At 42.7% G+C, this 16,472-nt stretch overlaps 1 protein-coding gene across 5 annotated transcripts in view; it reads left to right on the top strand.

Moving 5' to 3' along the window:
* neo1a (neogenin 1a) overlaps nucleotides 1-16,472 on the top strand; it is a 147,843-nt gene that overhangs the window by 33,108 nt on the left and 98,263 nt on the right. The window lies entirely within an intron of this gene.

The following is a 16,472-nucleotide window of genomic DNA, read 5'->3' as shown; positions in this document are numbered from 1 at the left end:
GTGTAATACGATAGTTACTAGACTGCAGAGCTGTAGCGATACTTGCCATAATGTCTGTTGGTGCTTGAAGTCTCATTCTGAGCTTAATTAATGAATGTATTTGTGCTGTTTCAGAAAGAAGCCTTTTTTAATTCATGTGCCTTAGCAGGGAAGCATAGTTACACAAATATCTTTGTGTCCTTGCTGGCACCACATCAAGGTCTACACCATTGTTCACTGCACCTTGACTCTGAAATGTTTATTTCATTAATTTGCATGGAGATCCTAAGACATGGCATCTTCCCTCATGCAGACTTTTTCTCATTTAAGCAATGGTTAAAAAAAAGATTAGAGAAAAGTTCTCACCAATTAGAAAGGCTGGGATGGTTTAATCAGTGACCTGTTTCGTCTAGCTTCTTTTTGTGTCGTACATTCTCCTTCGCTGACGGCCTTTTTTAACTGACCTGACATCGCCACAAGAGAACAAAAGGGCATTGAAGATGCTTTTCACAGATATAAAGCTCTTTCTGCAGCCTGGTGAATCAAAAGATCCAGCAAGACTCCTTGGGGAGCACGAGGCTCTGCCCAGGTAACCAGTCTGAGCACTTGTCTGGAAGGAAACTGTTTATATATCAACAGTTGTAGAAATTGCACTGTGGGGCCATTGTCAAAATGTTAAATCGTGCATGGAGATGTATGATTATTTTCAGAAGCAACAACGGTGCTCTCGGCTGTCTCAGTGTTTTTTTTTTCATCAGCGTGAACATGGGATTTCCATTCTAATTCTGCAAATGTTCCAGTCAAGCCCGAAAGTCTTTTACAACCAAGCCCTGATGGGTAGGAAACAGTTAAAAGCTGCTTGTAGAGTGAGCGTTTAGTCTGCCATGGTGGACCTGCGCAGCCAGTCCACTGAAGCAGGACTAGCCCAGTGACTGAGCCGAGCTGGCCGGCTGCCAGGAGCACCCCACGCTGCAGACAATACCCACCTGTGTTAGGCAGAGGAGGGGGTTGGTGTGTGTCTGTGTGTGAGTGTGTGTGTGTGTGTGTGTGTGTAGCTTAGTTATTTTGCGCTCAAACAGTCAGAGTGGCTCCTCCCCCCCCCCCCACTCCGTCCTCTAGCTCTCCAAATGTCTATCAACAGGCTCCAGCTCTTGTTTTGGCTCATTGTGTTGGACGCTGATGTTTGAAAGCAAACTCGGAGATGAAAATTGAAACTCGTTTTTCAGATGACGAGGGCTTTCAAATGGACAGAGGGTCTATTGGTTGCCTGTGTGCATGTTTGTTCAAAGGACACCCCCTTCACCAGTGCCAGACACCCCCAGTTGGATCCCTGCGACCCCTCCACAAATGTGCCGGAGGCCAGAGGGGTGAGGGGAGGGAGGTAAGGGGGTCCCTAGGGGTCTTTACTCTCTGGTTACTGCAAAGAGGCTGCCACTGCCAGAGGGTCGCTATGGCAACACTATTTGATTCCTACAACAATGCCAGAGCACCACTCCCCCCTCCATCCTCCTCCATTTCTGAGCTCTGCACACACACACGCATTTACAATCGCGGCCTGTGTGATTGGAAGATTACGTCGGGGATCACGACAAAGTGGCCATAGCCGTAGTTGATTCAAAAGAGGCTAACAGTGCCCATGTGAATTAAAAGCTAATTTATGTGTAATTAACATTTTGTCTCTAAATTAATTAAAATCTCATAATTAATACCATTATTATAAATCCTGATTATCATAATAAATATAATCTATTATCCATCATTGAATTAAAAACCAAAGATACTGCAGTGAGACCATGCATGGATTCTGTTCTTATCTCGGCCAAACTGGGATTTTTATGATTGAAAGATGAGAATCCTTTAACAGTGTTAATGTAAATGAAGATGACATCGGACAGAAGTTGAGCATATCTGATACATTGCAACCTCTTGTACTTGTCAGATCAACAACTTGATGAAGATTTATTGTACAGCAGTGAGGCAGTTACCAAGGCACTTTCTGGCTGAATTAGAGCCATACAATAAATACTATAGCTTATTTATGGGCATCCAACTCAAATAATAATTTGCTATAAAAAATTAGATTAGAATATAGATTAGATTTGCTGTTGAATTGTTGTAAAGAATTACTCTTGAAACTATTTTAATGAATGTCTCCTAGTAGTACTACTACACTTAGTTTTTTTTATCCCTTCAGATTAAGCAAAAAGGATATTTTTAGAAGCTCTCCTGTGATGCTGATTGGAGTATAAAGCCAGGTGCTCAATTACACGCCAAACCCTTGAACTGTAATAAAACACAGCTAGGAACATGTTAGCCTGCTTGGGATCAGAGAGAGAGAGAGAAAGCGAGCATCTTTTTGCGGCTGTTACACCAGAGTCTAACAGACAGTCATTCCACTGACAGTATAAATGTTTATTGGTGGATAGTGCCGCGAGAAGAAAGATGTCAAGACATGAAGTCTGCCTTTTACAAAGGCAGACTTGTGTCTTGTGTCTTCCTGTGCCTATCCCAGAATAAAGAACATAGAGGAAAAGTACTCTTTGCCGCTTGATTGTCTAAGACAGCATGTGTACTATATGTCGTCGAGAGCAGTCATTTCACGCCATGAGATTGCATTGCCTAGCAGTGCCTGTGAGTGTGTTTGTTTGCATGTTTCACTGTTAAGAGACATGCTGGGGCTGCTGAGGGATTAATGCTACTGTGCCTTAGCCTTGTACAATAATATTCCTTGTCGACACACAGTGGAGACAGCTTCTGTACACAAATTTGACAAATTTTACAACTGTATTTTGAAAGACTAACATTTCATATTGTACTCTTTCAGTTTTTAAACAGCTGATAAAGCAGTGTTTGATGTCTTGCAGGTGTCCAAATTCATTTACACGACATGTCTACTAACTACTTGTATCAAGCCAGTTAGATGTTTATCCCCCTTGTGAGCTGATGGAACATAATTGCAAGTGGTAATTTGCTCTCAGAAAATGGGACGAACAACTAATTTGAAAGATTTGCTGCTGTGAAAATCAATAGGAAATCCCTGAGCATGCTAAACAGAAAATACTACTGCCATATGCCCGCAACACATCCTATGGTGTGCCCAGTGCCTAGCTCCAGGATGCGGGCAGGAAATGCCATATTGGCCTCCCAGGACAGTGAGATCACTGGCTGGGCCCCCAGGGTGTGGACACATGGTCCCAGACTGCCTCATTCTCTGTCTCGGTCCTTTGTCCTCCTGCTGACATGACAAGCTGTATGCTTCTAAGAAGTCTTTTGAACCTTTTCATCAAGGCTTTCACCTGCAGGATTGATGTCTTTCCTTTGATTGGCTCTTCTTGCCCAAATACAAAGATAAAATCCTGGAAGGTTAACAGTGAGATGATGTCATGCGTGAATACAATACACCTGTGGGTAATGTGAAGATTAAAAGTATCCAAGAGCCAGAATAGAGAGAGCAATTTTCCTAATCACAGCCAATTAGAAGAACAGCTTGTTGCTTCTTACTACATGTTCAGATTGAAGCCAAGGAGTATTGCCTATATCTTGGCTATAGCTGGATGGCCCTTGCTGGCCAAGCAGGGTCCCTTTAATATGATTAAGACGGATTATGGCGTTGTCTGCACATCAAAAGAGCCAGGACCAATTATCACCCATGCCTTTCAACACGACAGCCACTCCTCCTCCCTCCCTGCAAACGTAGAAAGAAAAGGAGAAAGCAGAGCCCAGGCGTCTTGTAACACTCCAGAAGCCCCATGCTAATGGATGGATTCATCATTCATTCAGGCCTTTCATGTACAGTATTAAGCAGTGATGGTGCACAGTTGCCAGAGCTTTGGCTAGTCCCTAAAATAGATTGAGCGTCAGAGCTAATTATCCCGGTCCCAGAGGCATGTACAAACAGGTTCGTATGACAGAAAATGTGGCAAGCTCTAAGGCAGTCGAAAAGTGTAGAAAACTGAAAACAAGCATGCGATGCCTGCAGGTGATGTTTGTGAATATTTATCTTTTTATTTTTTGCAGGTTTTTAAATTTTTCCTCATGCTGTTAATCGAGTTGTGTGCTGGGTAATGGTAACGACAGTTAGCTTTGCTCCGTTTTGCTTAGGTTCCCATTACCATAATCCCTCGTCAGAGCGGGTCTTCTATTCGCCCTTTGTGCTGTCTGTGCTCATGACAGGAAACCAAATGGATGTGGATAAAAGTAGTCCCCGTGCCCCCACCCTCCCCATCTTACAACACTTACATGCAACACACACACACACACACACACACACACACACACACACACACACACACTGCTTTACCAAATTACTCTCATAGTTTCACTTTTCTCTAAAGTGCCAAAGCTTAAGCGCTTGAACAAAGGTGCCCCCTGGATCCCTACCACCCATCAAAGGCAGAGTTGGAGTCAACCCAGAGTCCCGTCAGGAGTCAAATGAAGCCATTAAAATCCCTTTTTCCACTGCCCTGACATTCACTTTTTTCCTTTGTGTGCAGCATGGAGCTCTCGCCTGCACATAGAAGGCGACACATAACTCTTGTCGCAACTCAATTAACTCTTTTTCAAATATTGGTATGCCCTGTTTTTCTTTGTAATAATTGCGTGGCCTCAGTATAACACAGATATCTAAAAAGTGTCAATTAACCGCTCTGTGAAATGTCAATTTGAACTGAAGAGGAGACAAGCTTGTCAGCATGTGGGAGATTTAAAAGACAATCAGTGCTTTGGGGAATGTAGATTGTTTAAAGTAAAGGTTCGACCTGGTTTGACCCCATTGGAAACCTAGAAAGGTGTACTGGGATGCATCAGTGGACAGCTCTTTAGTGATTCTTGGGATTCTTTGCTTTTTTTTTTGTTTACTTTTGTCTTGGTAGCCTAAACCAGCAGCACAGAGTGGAGCTGTTACCTGCCTGTGAAGATAATTATGCTCTATGTTCTGAGCTAATTCCAATGGGCAGGCCGCTCCTCGTATCGCTGCACCACAGCTGGTCTCAGCATGTGCACTTCCAGCTTTCCTGCAGTGCTTGGTTTAATCACAGAACCTTTGCAAGCCACTGCCATGAATTTCCAATCCACTTGGGTGCGCGCCGCTTGTGGATTTACGCCTGTATTGTGTTTATATACAGGGACACGTATGTATATTAAATGCTTTGGGTGTACAAGTAAATCCATAGCAACCATGTCAGCACAACTGACATCACTGTGGGCGATTAGCAGGTGAACACTCAATCACAATCCCCACAAGCATGTAAACAAGGGCTGTAGTGGCCTCTGCACACTACATACTACAGTCCTGCCTTTTGGCTAACCTGCAGTCTGCAAGGGCAGCATTAATAATTTAACCAAACACTCAGACGTGATGGAGCGGACAAGGAAGAAGCACTCTGGTTGAGAGAGGCTATTAAATATGAAAACTATTTGTGGTGACTAATAGTATTTTTGTTTTCCTAGAGCTTAAAGTCTCATGTACTGTAGCATCTCTTCTCCCAGCCAGCGAAGAAGGTAAATTGTTTGATCAGAACAGATTAGGCTGGAAGTGACTGCAGTCTGGTTGTAAATTGACTCTCTGTTTGCTATTACTGCATGGCCTACGTGGTTCCATCAGCTGTGCATTGACTTTACCCCAAATTTAAGAATTGCAGTTAATATCCTTTACTTTAGTTTACAGTTTTCATCTGTGCTGGTCATAACTAATCTGCTTTACTGAAACAAATATGTCCCAGCAGATGTGTTCTGTATTTAACACACACACACACACACACACACACACACGAACACCACACAAATACAGCGGACAGCAGCTACTTGTATATTTATACATTCATAGGGTGCTGCTGCATACTGCATGAAAAACACACAACCATACACACATACACATATACATACACACATGCACGCGCGCACACACACACATAGGGGCCTTATTCTTGTGTCAGGGATTAGATGGGTTCAGGGCCAGTGTGCCCCTCTGGTTGCAGCTCCCTCCTGAGTGTGGTGTTTCGGTGGGTTGGCGGGGTGTGCATGAAACCCTCGGGGGGAAAGACTGCACAGCACACAAATCATTACTGCTCATCAGTTGCTGCCACTCAGCCACTTATTTACTCAACGCCTTGGTTTGGCTGAGACGTGGATACACAGACAGACACACACACACACACACACACACACACACACACTCTTACTGTACAGAAACATACCTCATTATACATCAGGTTTGTAGGGAATAAATTGAGAAACACTATTGTTTGGGGAGGTTTGTTTTGTTTTTGTGAGCGTCGATATGGGTCAATAACTCGAGCTGAATACACACAAATTCATCATAACTTCAGAGTCTGTTCCCGATAAAGTTTTCACAACTGATATCAGTGTGCAGTTTTCATTTAGCAGAAGACTGTCAAGTGAGCCTCGACATGACAGGAAAGTGTTGCTTCAGCGATACACGGGCCTCCTATCCAATACCTCTCCGGTGAATTATTTATGACCGCTATACCACGTAAGCTATATGTAGCATATTAAATACATAATCCTCTCATCTTTTATTGATGCTCCTTTGATGAAAGCCTCACTGATAAGATTGATAAGGGAGAGGTTAATATGTAGGTCAGTAAGCAGATCTTACTGCCATATTTGAGCCAATAGTGATGAAACTTACACCCAAACCTATTGGTAAAGCAGTTTGCTTCAGAAGTGAGGACTGGTGGGGGGTAACTCGGAGCAGATTGCTCTGGAAGAGATTACGTCTGCTTATGATATACTGTAAACACTTGCACACCAGCCGGTCATGCTCAGTGGTTGTCTGTTTACACACCTTGGCTGACACTTGAGAGGGAATTTCAGCTGCGCTCTGATCAAATCTGCCACAGCAGTCTGTGTCAAGTGCTCATGGTCTCTGCTTCCTGTGTTTTTATTGTGAGGGGGACAGATAGATACAGACAGAAAGGTGGGAGGGTGGGGGAGTGGGGGGGAAGGCTCTCTTTGATGGGCTAAACCTCTTCCCTTGTGGTCGGTTATACGCGCACACACTCACACACACGTGCAATGATCACATCACACACTAGAGTTAAGATACAATCCGTCAGTGTACAGGAAATGGGATTCGTCTATCCAACATGCTGAGACGCACCAGCAGTTGCACAGATAGCACTGTTTTGTCGGTTGAGGACTGCCAAATTGATTCTGATAATATGGTATAATTGGAGCTGGCAAATGAGCCACTCACGAAGAAACAAGTAATATCTTCTTCTGTTGCTTTCATTCAGAAGTCTTCAAACACAAACTCTCAAACCCAGTATCTTAAAACCTATAAATACATCTAAAGCAGTTACAGCCAGTTAGTGAACCTAGTTTCTTTGGCATAACCGGTATTTACTTCACAAATAAAAACTGAGCTCCCGAATAGACATACACCCACTACACCCTCTTAAATTTTGACCTCAAGACCTTCACTAAGACTTACAGTCAGTAATCGCTGGTTTTGCCTTTTAACATCATGTCATCTGAAGCATTTTGTCTGTAAATATAGATAATGGGGGCTTGAATTAACACCCACGGTATATTGTATACTGCGATATTGTTGGAAAAATGATTGGACAGTGAGAAATGATACCCATTGTGATTGAGTCACTCCGTCCTTTTGTGGCTGCTGAGATGCGAGGCTCTTTTTTTTTTTCATTTAGCCCTTATCTAAGCCAGACTGATTGAGGCCACATAGCCATAATTCTCTTTGTAAACAAATGCGACCATTTTTTTCCTTCTCTCTCTTGAGATGCGCACACAAACACGCAGTGAGTGACATTCACCTCGCTGTGTCTTCCTGATGTCTTGACTGCACAACAAAAAACCCATTACTCTGTCTTGTTGCCACATCACTGCGCCTCTTCCTCACCTGCAATATGATCCGCATTAGCATCCACAACAGCCCGGGCAGCTCCTGCTGTCCGAGCCGACAGGACTGAGAGCAGAGATAAGCTCACTCCGTAATGAGTGCGCAGCCTCTGTTGGGCAGGAAAAAGACAGAAAGGGCCTTTCATGCTGCAGTGTAAAATGGGTATCAACACAGGTCACATGCATGTATTTATGTCAGAATCAGTCGCTGTGACCAAGAATGCAGTTTTTTTGAGGATGAGTGACGATGCGATGCTTTGTTAATGGGTGATATTTATGCCATACTTCACCTCCCATTCATGCTACCAGCACCACAACATCCTCCAGGCTCTATTGTTGTAGTTACACCCTTAGAGACTGGCACAGGCCTCACACTCTGTGGTGGAGTGCAAAGGAATGAAAAGCCAGTTGCAGTGGAACAAAGGTGCAAACAAAGAAGTGTAATGGTTGAACAGAAGTGGACGGGCTGTGTGAAAATGAATGTGTGAAAAGTGAGACCTGCTGAATGAAACAGCAGACGGTCCCAAAGGAATGAGGGAGTGAAAAGGAAGGGAGAGGATCAAAAGATAGCAACAGCACAAATAACTTGCTGCGAGTCATTCTGCTCTTAACTTGGATTTAGGTGAGTTTTACACACTAATTTAACACCAGTCACTGCCTGTCTGCCCCAGCCTGGTGAGTTCTGGGGTTGAACAGAGACAGGTAGGTCCCTCATTCCTGCACTTAATGCAGTGAGTAAAAAATATTCTTCCTCCTCACCAAATTGATTTTTAATTGCCTGTTCCGCGTGTTGTTTGACACATGAACAGAAAAAGAGATTATGTGAGGGTTCAAACTCTGAATTGGAACTCAGGGTATGCCTTTTTAGTCTACATTGCTATCTGGCCAACCCAAGTTTTGGTCAGTAATTTCTTTGTTATGGTTTAAAGGTATTTATGTTTGGCAATTGAAATATCAGTGGACTGACCGGGGAATTGGCTGCAAGCTGGAAGTGGGAGGTGATGCAAGTGTACTTTTGTTACAAACCGAGTATTTCTTTCCAGAAAAAAGATGTTTTCATGACTTCAAAGGGAGCTTGACAGTCTTGTACACTACAGTAATAATATCTTAGAGACCTTCCTTTATGCCTCACACAGCCTCTTCATTTTGTAATCTAACTATGCCCCTGGTGCAAACACTTAACCCCTGTAACCACACTTAACTCCACCATTATTACTGTACTGCCTACAGATCACATTCCCTCCTGAGCCCCTGCTTCTCCAAGTTACCCTGGATATTTTGTCCAGAGTTATTTTAAGTTTTTTTTTTGGAGGAGTAACATCCGGTTTCAAGTAAAATAGTAATTGAGTCTCCCTCCCAGTGTTGGCTTGAAGGCTTTGATCTCCAGTGTTAAATGGTTTTCTCCAAATCGCTGAGAACATGCAGCGACTGGCTGCTCTTTTATCAGCAGCCCGCTAACAGCATCTCCTCACCAACCACTTTGAAGCCACAAACAACTAACTCCGAAAAGAACAAAAAAGAGCAAAGCATTAGAAGTCCTGCATATACATTCTCCTTATATAGGTCTGTTTGTAAGAGTAGGTGTTGTGTTGCAGGTTACAGGCAGAAAGAAAGTCTGTTGTCGAGTGATTTGTGAGGGAGAGGATACAAATTGGAGACTGATTTCGTCTTTTTCAGAGGAAAATAATTTATGTTTACTTGACAATAATTGGCCAGTGTAATAGTCTATAAATGTTTATTGGGACTTTGAAAGGGGGTGACTCAGCTTTCTTGTTGTAATTAGCAGAATTTGCATGCAGATGCTTATCTTAACAAGGGGATGAAATTGAGATAGTTTGAAATGTTTTTGTGTCTGGGGCTGGTAATTGGCAGCAAGCTTATCAGAGGCAGATTGGCCACACTTGACCGCTCAAAGGAGGCTGAGCCAGAGACTGTGATCTACTGAATCGCTGGATGACCTCTAGTAGACTAGTCCAATGTGCACTGCACTTTTATCCCCAGCTCTGAAAGTTAAGTGCAGCACACCAGATGCTGCACTTAACTGTTACCACCCTGTGTGGGAAAGTGTACTGTACACAACCCATTCACTTCTTTTCTCTTGTGATTAAAAGAGAAGGGGCACAAAAATGACAAAATGACAGCAGTCAAGGTTGAAATAGGCAAAGACCCAGACTTTGAAATCCAATGCTGATAAATTGCTGGGTATTTGACTTTGCAAGGCATGCTGGATTATATTGATCTCCCCCTCTGTATGTGTGTGTGTGTTTGTGTGAGTGAGTGTGATAGCAAAAAACCAGGGGCAAAGAGAATGCAATATTGTGTTTCATTAAAAAATCTATAAGATATCTCATTACAGCCACATGATTTTCTTTAGTATCGGGGTTAGTGGGGACGGGGTGGAGCTGGTGGGTGGTGAGATGAATGTGCTTTCCTGTCTTAGATGACTATCTCATCTGTTGTTGTTCATGGAGAAAGGAGGAACTCGGCTCAATCTGCCCAGTATGTCGACTACTGCCTGGCCATGTTTGCCCACTGCTTTCTGATTTTACATCCATATCGGATAAAAACTGTATACATTAAAATTAACGATAACGATACTGTATGTCTTATGGGTCAAGTGTGTCACATCAGCGTTTTTAAGACTGAACATCACTGTGTGTTGTTTCCTGGCAGTATTTTAAGTGTGTAGTTTGTCAAAGAACCTGAAAGTTCATTTTAAAGAGCATTTGGCTCAAAAGCAGCAGATAATGGCATCTCTTGCCATAGTGAGATTTTTAGGAGGCTTTCTCCAACAAACGGAAAAGGTTAGCCCAATTCTCAAATACTGACATTAAGTGATGGTTTTAACCTTTTGTCTGACTGCTCCGTGGGTATCCCTTTAAGCCCAAGAAACATGCTGTTTTTGGCTATTTTGCTTTCCAATTATTCACCGTGAGGCGGTATTTTCGACGGTCTCTCACACTGTACCCACGCACCATCTCTAAACCAGCTCTCACAGTATGCTCGTCTGGGTTGCTGTCGTCTCAGCGGGCCAATCCTTCACCGTGGGCCCATGGGGAGTCTGATAAGAGGGGGAATTTGAGCCTCAATCAGTGCTGGTTAATTATCACAAGCAGGGGAGGTGAGAGAGGTTTCCCTGTCTACCCAATCCCTCCTGGATCTCTGTCTCCCTCTCAGACATACTCATCTGTTGGAAGCTCTCTTTCATTCCATTGTTGAGGTGTTATTTCCCCCATTTTGGTATGTCCATGCATTTATGCTCAGTCATACTAAAGATAATGGAATAGCCATTGTCTTTTTTTACTTTCAAGATGAGTTTAATTATTTGACACATTTTGGTGGCATTCAATTGGTTTATTTTTTAATGTATTCATTTACATCAGTGTTTATACCTCCATGTCACCAGTGGATTTATAATTTGTTAGCATTTTTATTATAATTTTTTAAATTTTATATTTCGATTATGTTGCATGGAGTTTATAGATGATACCTTGCTTTTGGGGGAATGGTATAATTTTTCCTATTCATTCATATTATGCATGTCCTTTCAGTTTTAATGGTTGAATAGTGACAGTAGCCTGGATTTGCCCATTTACTAGATGTCAGTAAATGTTTAATTAAGAGTTATGTGTTTGTAATGTCACTATTTCATTATTGAGAACACATTTTGATTACATATCCTGTTTACATACACAGCCATGGCCGAGGAATACAAATATGCACATTTTATAAACATGGGCTCCAAATGTAATTGTTGTAAACGTTAATAAAACATTTATGCCACACTAATGAGTGCAGAGCATGAATCACTCAGCATTGCAGGGCTATTTCCCTGCTTTTTAGAGGAGCCATTTGTTTGCTCAACATTCAGCATGCTATTCGAACTGCATTCAGAGACCTACAATAGGAAGCTGAGTCTCAATGAATATGCTTTGGTAAGAGAAGTGGTACAATACACCAAAGGCCAAACAATTCCTGTTATGGCCTTTGAACAACATCAAATTTTGTTTTGGCATTTTTTTTTAGGTAACAGTGGGTGCCTCAGAAGCTTAGCTCAGTTGACATGCTTCAACTAACACTTATTTCTACAATACTTTAATCGATCAGTTTCTCTGTTTTTTGTTTGTTTAATGCCAATCAGTGACTTCCAGAATTTAAGGCGATGCCTTCAGATTGCTCTTTTTTTCTGAACAACAGCCAAAGAAGTGAAGTGTTGAATATTTTTAGCTTACACACTGACCGGTAACAGTTTTACTTTTCATACTGGATTTTAACTGTGGTAGGGGCTGCAGCAAGAGTCCTGTCTCCAAGGTCTTCTTGGCCTCCCACTGCAGAACAGGAAACAAGGGCCAGTGTGTGTGGTTGTTGGAAAAACAGGATTAGGTACGCATACATTACAGTTTCTACAATTGCATGTCACCATTACTACAACATAACAAAGAGAATAAAAACCCCTTCTGCAGTTCTGCACATTGGACATGGTTGTTTAAATTTGATATTTTGCCGGACTCTAAGCATTTGCTAATCCTATTAACCAGCAAATCATTTGAGTAGGATCTATCTTCATCTGATTAAAGAGAGACTGACATTTGTATTAGAATGCCGTTTTCTGGCAGTATTCAAGTGAAACCAAAGCTGATGTCGTTGCAGTGACTCAGCCTCGCCTGTGACCCTGTCATGTTTTCTTCAGGCCTCCAGAGTTTTACAATGGCAGCGAGCAGAGAGGATGACAGAGAACAGTGTGAGCTGAAAAAATTGGATCCTTTCCCCTTTTAATCTGCCAGTTGAGTGGGTGCCAGCGCAGGAGAGCCAGTGTGCGCTAGGCACCCCAATCATTTTGTCCATCCCTTTATGGCTTGGCCTCAACCCCCCTCATTTTATCAACTGCTGTGGGGAACGCTGAGAATACCAGCATCAGTGGGTTGTGGTATCCCAGATCATAACTACCTCCCTCAGGCATGTCAGGCACTGTTCCTGGCATCAGGTATTAAAAGAATACTTGAGTGGCCACTCTGATAAAGTTCTGGTGCAAATTGGGAAACTGTGAAAAAGAGATGCATGTTTCTGTCATCCAACCTCTCCTTTGTTCTCTTTGTCATTGTGACTCTTAACCTTTAGTTTGCTTTTAATGTTTATCCTTCCAGCCCCGGGCTGGGTAATGAAACACTATGGTACCGGTTCTCACGACCAGTATCTACTGGATGGAATCACAATTGATTTTTATTGCTAAACACAACAGTTTGTGTTTAGCAATAAAAAAAGCCACGATTTAATGTCAATGACCGTCATTTTGTGCTTCTTTAAAAAGAAATGAAATTAGTTAGGGCGCCGGCACTGTTTTAAAAGTAGCGCTTTAGCACTGTTATCAGATATAACCCAAACGTTACCCAACCCTTTTCCAGCCTGATATTTCGTTTTTTCTCAACAGTTCTCAAGACTAATTTTAAAAGATGAATGTCTTTCATTGCATTGAAAACACTAATCCGTCGTAATTAATGTGCCCCCTTCTCCTTTCTTTTATGTTACCTGATAATGAAATAGCTGTCGCCACTCACTCGTCGAATTTTAACAAAATGAAAGGAAGTAAGCTAGCCACCTCAACTTGGAACCACTATAATAGAATCCTTGAGGGGTCCTCTGTACTTGTCCTTTGATTAGAAAAGGACACTTTTTCCCCTTTCCCCTCCCAAATACATACATACCTCAAATAAAGAAAGTTAGCTGCAGCTCCCTTTCCTGTTCTATTGAAGACACCTTGTCCCTTCACATTCAGTCTCAAGATCATTGTTATTTCCCTGAGGTGTTTCATGCTGACAGATGGGCTTCAGAAGGGAGTTTGGAGAGATGAAGGACTTGCAGAGAAAGAGACACAGAATCGAGGTATAAAGATAAAATGGAAGAGGGGGGGAAAGTGTTGGAGAGAAGCAGAGGCAACTTTTTCCATTAGTGTCATTAAAGCGACCCTGACGCTAAGGGTGGAAGGACAAACAGTGAATGGATGGAAATAACATCCCCCCCTCCCGTCTCTATCTTTACCTGTGTTAAAGGTTTCCATTCATCCTTGGTGTGCTGTTAATGATTGTATTCTCAGCTTGGTGCCTTATAGAGTTCTTTAAAGCTGAGAGATCCAGTGTCACATTATAGAACAGGAATACAGAGCAAAGGGTGTGATAATCATATACCTATACCGTGATAATAATAATATCTGTATCACTCTTTAAAGTTTACCCTTTTCCAGTGGTTGAAAATGCCTGTCAAGTGTTTATTTTTCAGGATGTACAGGATTTCCTTGTCCCTAAATCCAAGCCACAGAAGGGCCTCTGTTGTTGAAAATGTGACTGGTTTTTGAGAGCAGTCTGCTCTGTCTCAAGAGCGACTCAATAAGGAGGGTAGTCAATATGGCTGCTCTCAGATGGTGGGTCAATGAGGGAGGAGGCTTCCTGCTGAGCCAAGGGTAGAATAGGAGAGAACAGGGGGTCTTTGTGTGGAGAGCAGACCCTCACCCACTCCTCTTTACTGCCTTTTCTGGGATATCACACCTAACGTTAAAAGACTGACTTATTCTAATGCGGGTTGGTACAGGGGAAAAAAAAAAAACATCCACAAGTGAGTTATCCAGTTTTTACAAGTTACTGTTCTGTGAACACATTACCTAAGTTCACATACACCGTACCTCGACAGTAAGCCCTGTAACATCTAAAAATATGCTCTCAGCACTGGCTCAAGATGGGAAATACAGTGCTAGCTCCGTGTCTCCATTCTGTCTCTCATCTCAGAGCGAGAGAGAAACTGGGAGCGAGAGAGCAAGGCAGCATATCAGGGCACCACCTTAAGCTGGGCTCCCAAACCTTTTATGTCTGCTGAGCAAAGTGGATTTGGGACAGAGGTAACAGCCCGTACTTATCAAGCAGACAACCTCATTTTCTAGTCCCTTGCTCTCCTCTCCCTGGTTCTCACTGGTTGCCTGTTGTGGTGGTAACTATTTTTCAAAGACAAACGGGGTCTCCCACACTGCTTGGCCACACTTTAATGTGCTTTCTGACACCCCCTCCCTCCTTTAACTCTGCAGCTGTGTTGTTAAAAGCCTGCAGTGTTTGACTACTAATAAATTCTGGCATAAAGATGTGCATGTTCTCCATCGCCAACTGTAAGAATCATTTAAGAGAAAATAAATGTAATGCTGGTGTACTTTGTATTACTTAATAAAAACTACGATCATCATCTGGACCCATGCATATTATTGTTTTACACACTACAGGACAGAAAAGTTTCTATACAATTGTTGTAAAATTCATCTCATCTCTTCTTTTCATTATTTTTTGTTTCAGCGAGGTTTGGTTAGATTTTTTCCTTGCACTTTAATGATGTATGGGAACATACGCTCTGTTGAGTTTTCTGTCGATGAACACTTCAGAATACGTCAAGAGAATACAGCTTGTTCTGTAGGTGTTCATTAGAAACTCCCAACCTTGTTAGGTGCCAGACGTAAACTTTTCCTTGGCTTTGACCCAAAAGTTCAAGTTCAAGTTTAACTTTGAACTATGAAAGCTTTGCTTATGATTTGTAGCGGGCGGCTGTGGCGCAGAGTCAGAGCGGGTCATCCCTGGCTCCTGGTGCCACATGTCGAAGTATCTTGAGCAAGATACTGAACCCCGCAATTGCTCGATGCCTTGCATCGTGTGTGGAATTGTATGAAGCATTAGTTCTGCTCGATAGGCTTGCCATCGCTGTTGTGAATGTGTGTGGAAAGGGGAATGTGGCACGTATGTAAAACCGCTTTGATGGTCGAAAGACTAGAAAGGCCGCTCTACAAGTACAGGATCCATTTGCCATTTGCCATTTAGCTTCTCTATATGCTACAAAGAATAGAAAACAAAGGATGGTCAACAGTTTTGAAGCTTTGAAAGATATTTGGCAGCTGATGCCACTCTTCACATCAAAATATTTGTTTAGTCTGTGCGTAGTAGGTCCAGCATTGATTACACTGTCCCTCCTTCCTGTTATTGGAGTTTGCACTTTGGTCACTACCAGTGGCATCATTGTTTTGCTTTCTTGGTTGTGTGTTTGTCTGTCAGCAGGTATTGGTGGTATCAAATGGAGCTTTTGGGGTAATTTTCAGATGAAGATATTGTGAAAAACTTATTTTAAAGTTAAGCTAAGTGTAGTTGATCACAAACCAGCCCCTTAGCCTGCCATCAACCCTTCACTCCCCCATGTGCTTATCCCCATCTCCAGTCCCATCTTTTTCTGTTCCCCCTGCCCTGCTCTGCTGACTGCGTAGATGTTTCTCTGCGAACTGAAAGCAGATGTTCCCATTTGTTCGACGATAGACTTGACTAAAGCCTCCCCTACTGCTCCTGAGACTAGGGATAAAAAGGCTGAAAGGCGGCTGTTTTGGCTCTGATAGGATGCCGCAAGACCTTCAAGCCCATTCAGTTTTCTCCTCAGATAGAGAGCGACTGAAGATGGTCTTTTGACTGGATGAGAGCCAGGCTAGGGCCTGGAAGCTTTGCCCAACCCACACACCCACTGTTCCAGCAGCGTAAAGCAGAGATGATTAAGCATGCCATGGTGCCTCTGGTCTGCAGGACTGACAAATCCCCCCCCCCCCC

This window comes from Morone saxatilis, unplaced genomic scaffold, assembly GCF_004916995.1.
Source record: "Morone saxatilis isolate NCDOM2014 unplaced genomic scaffold, NCSU_SB_2.0 Contig11, whole genome shotgun sequence".
NCBI classification, from domain to species: domain Eukaryota; kingdom Metazoa; phylum Chordata; class Actinopteri; family Moronidae; genus Morone; species Morone saxatilis.
Note: the sequence above shows the minus strand (reverse complement) of the source record. Positions and strands in the feature narration are given on the sequence as shown.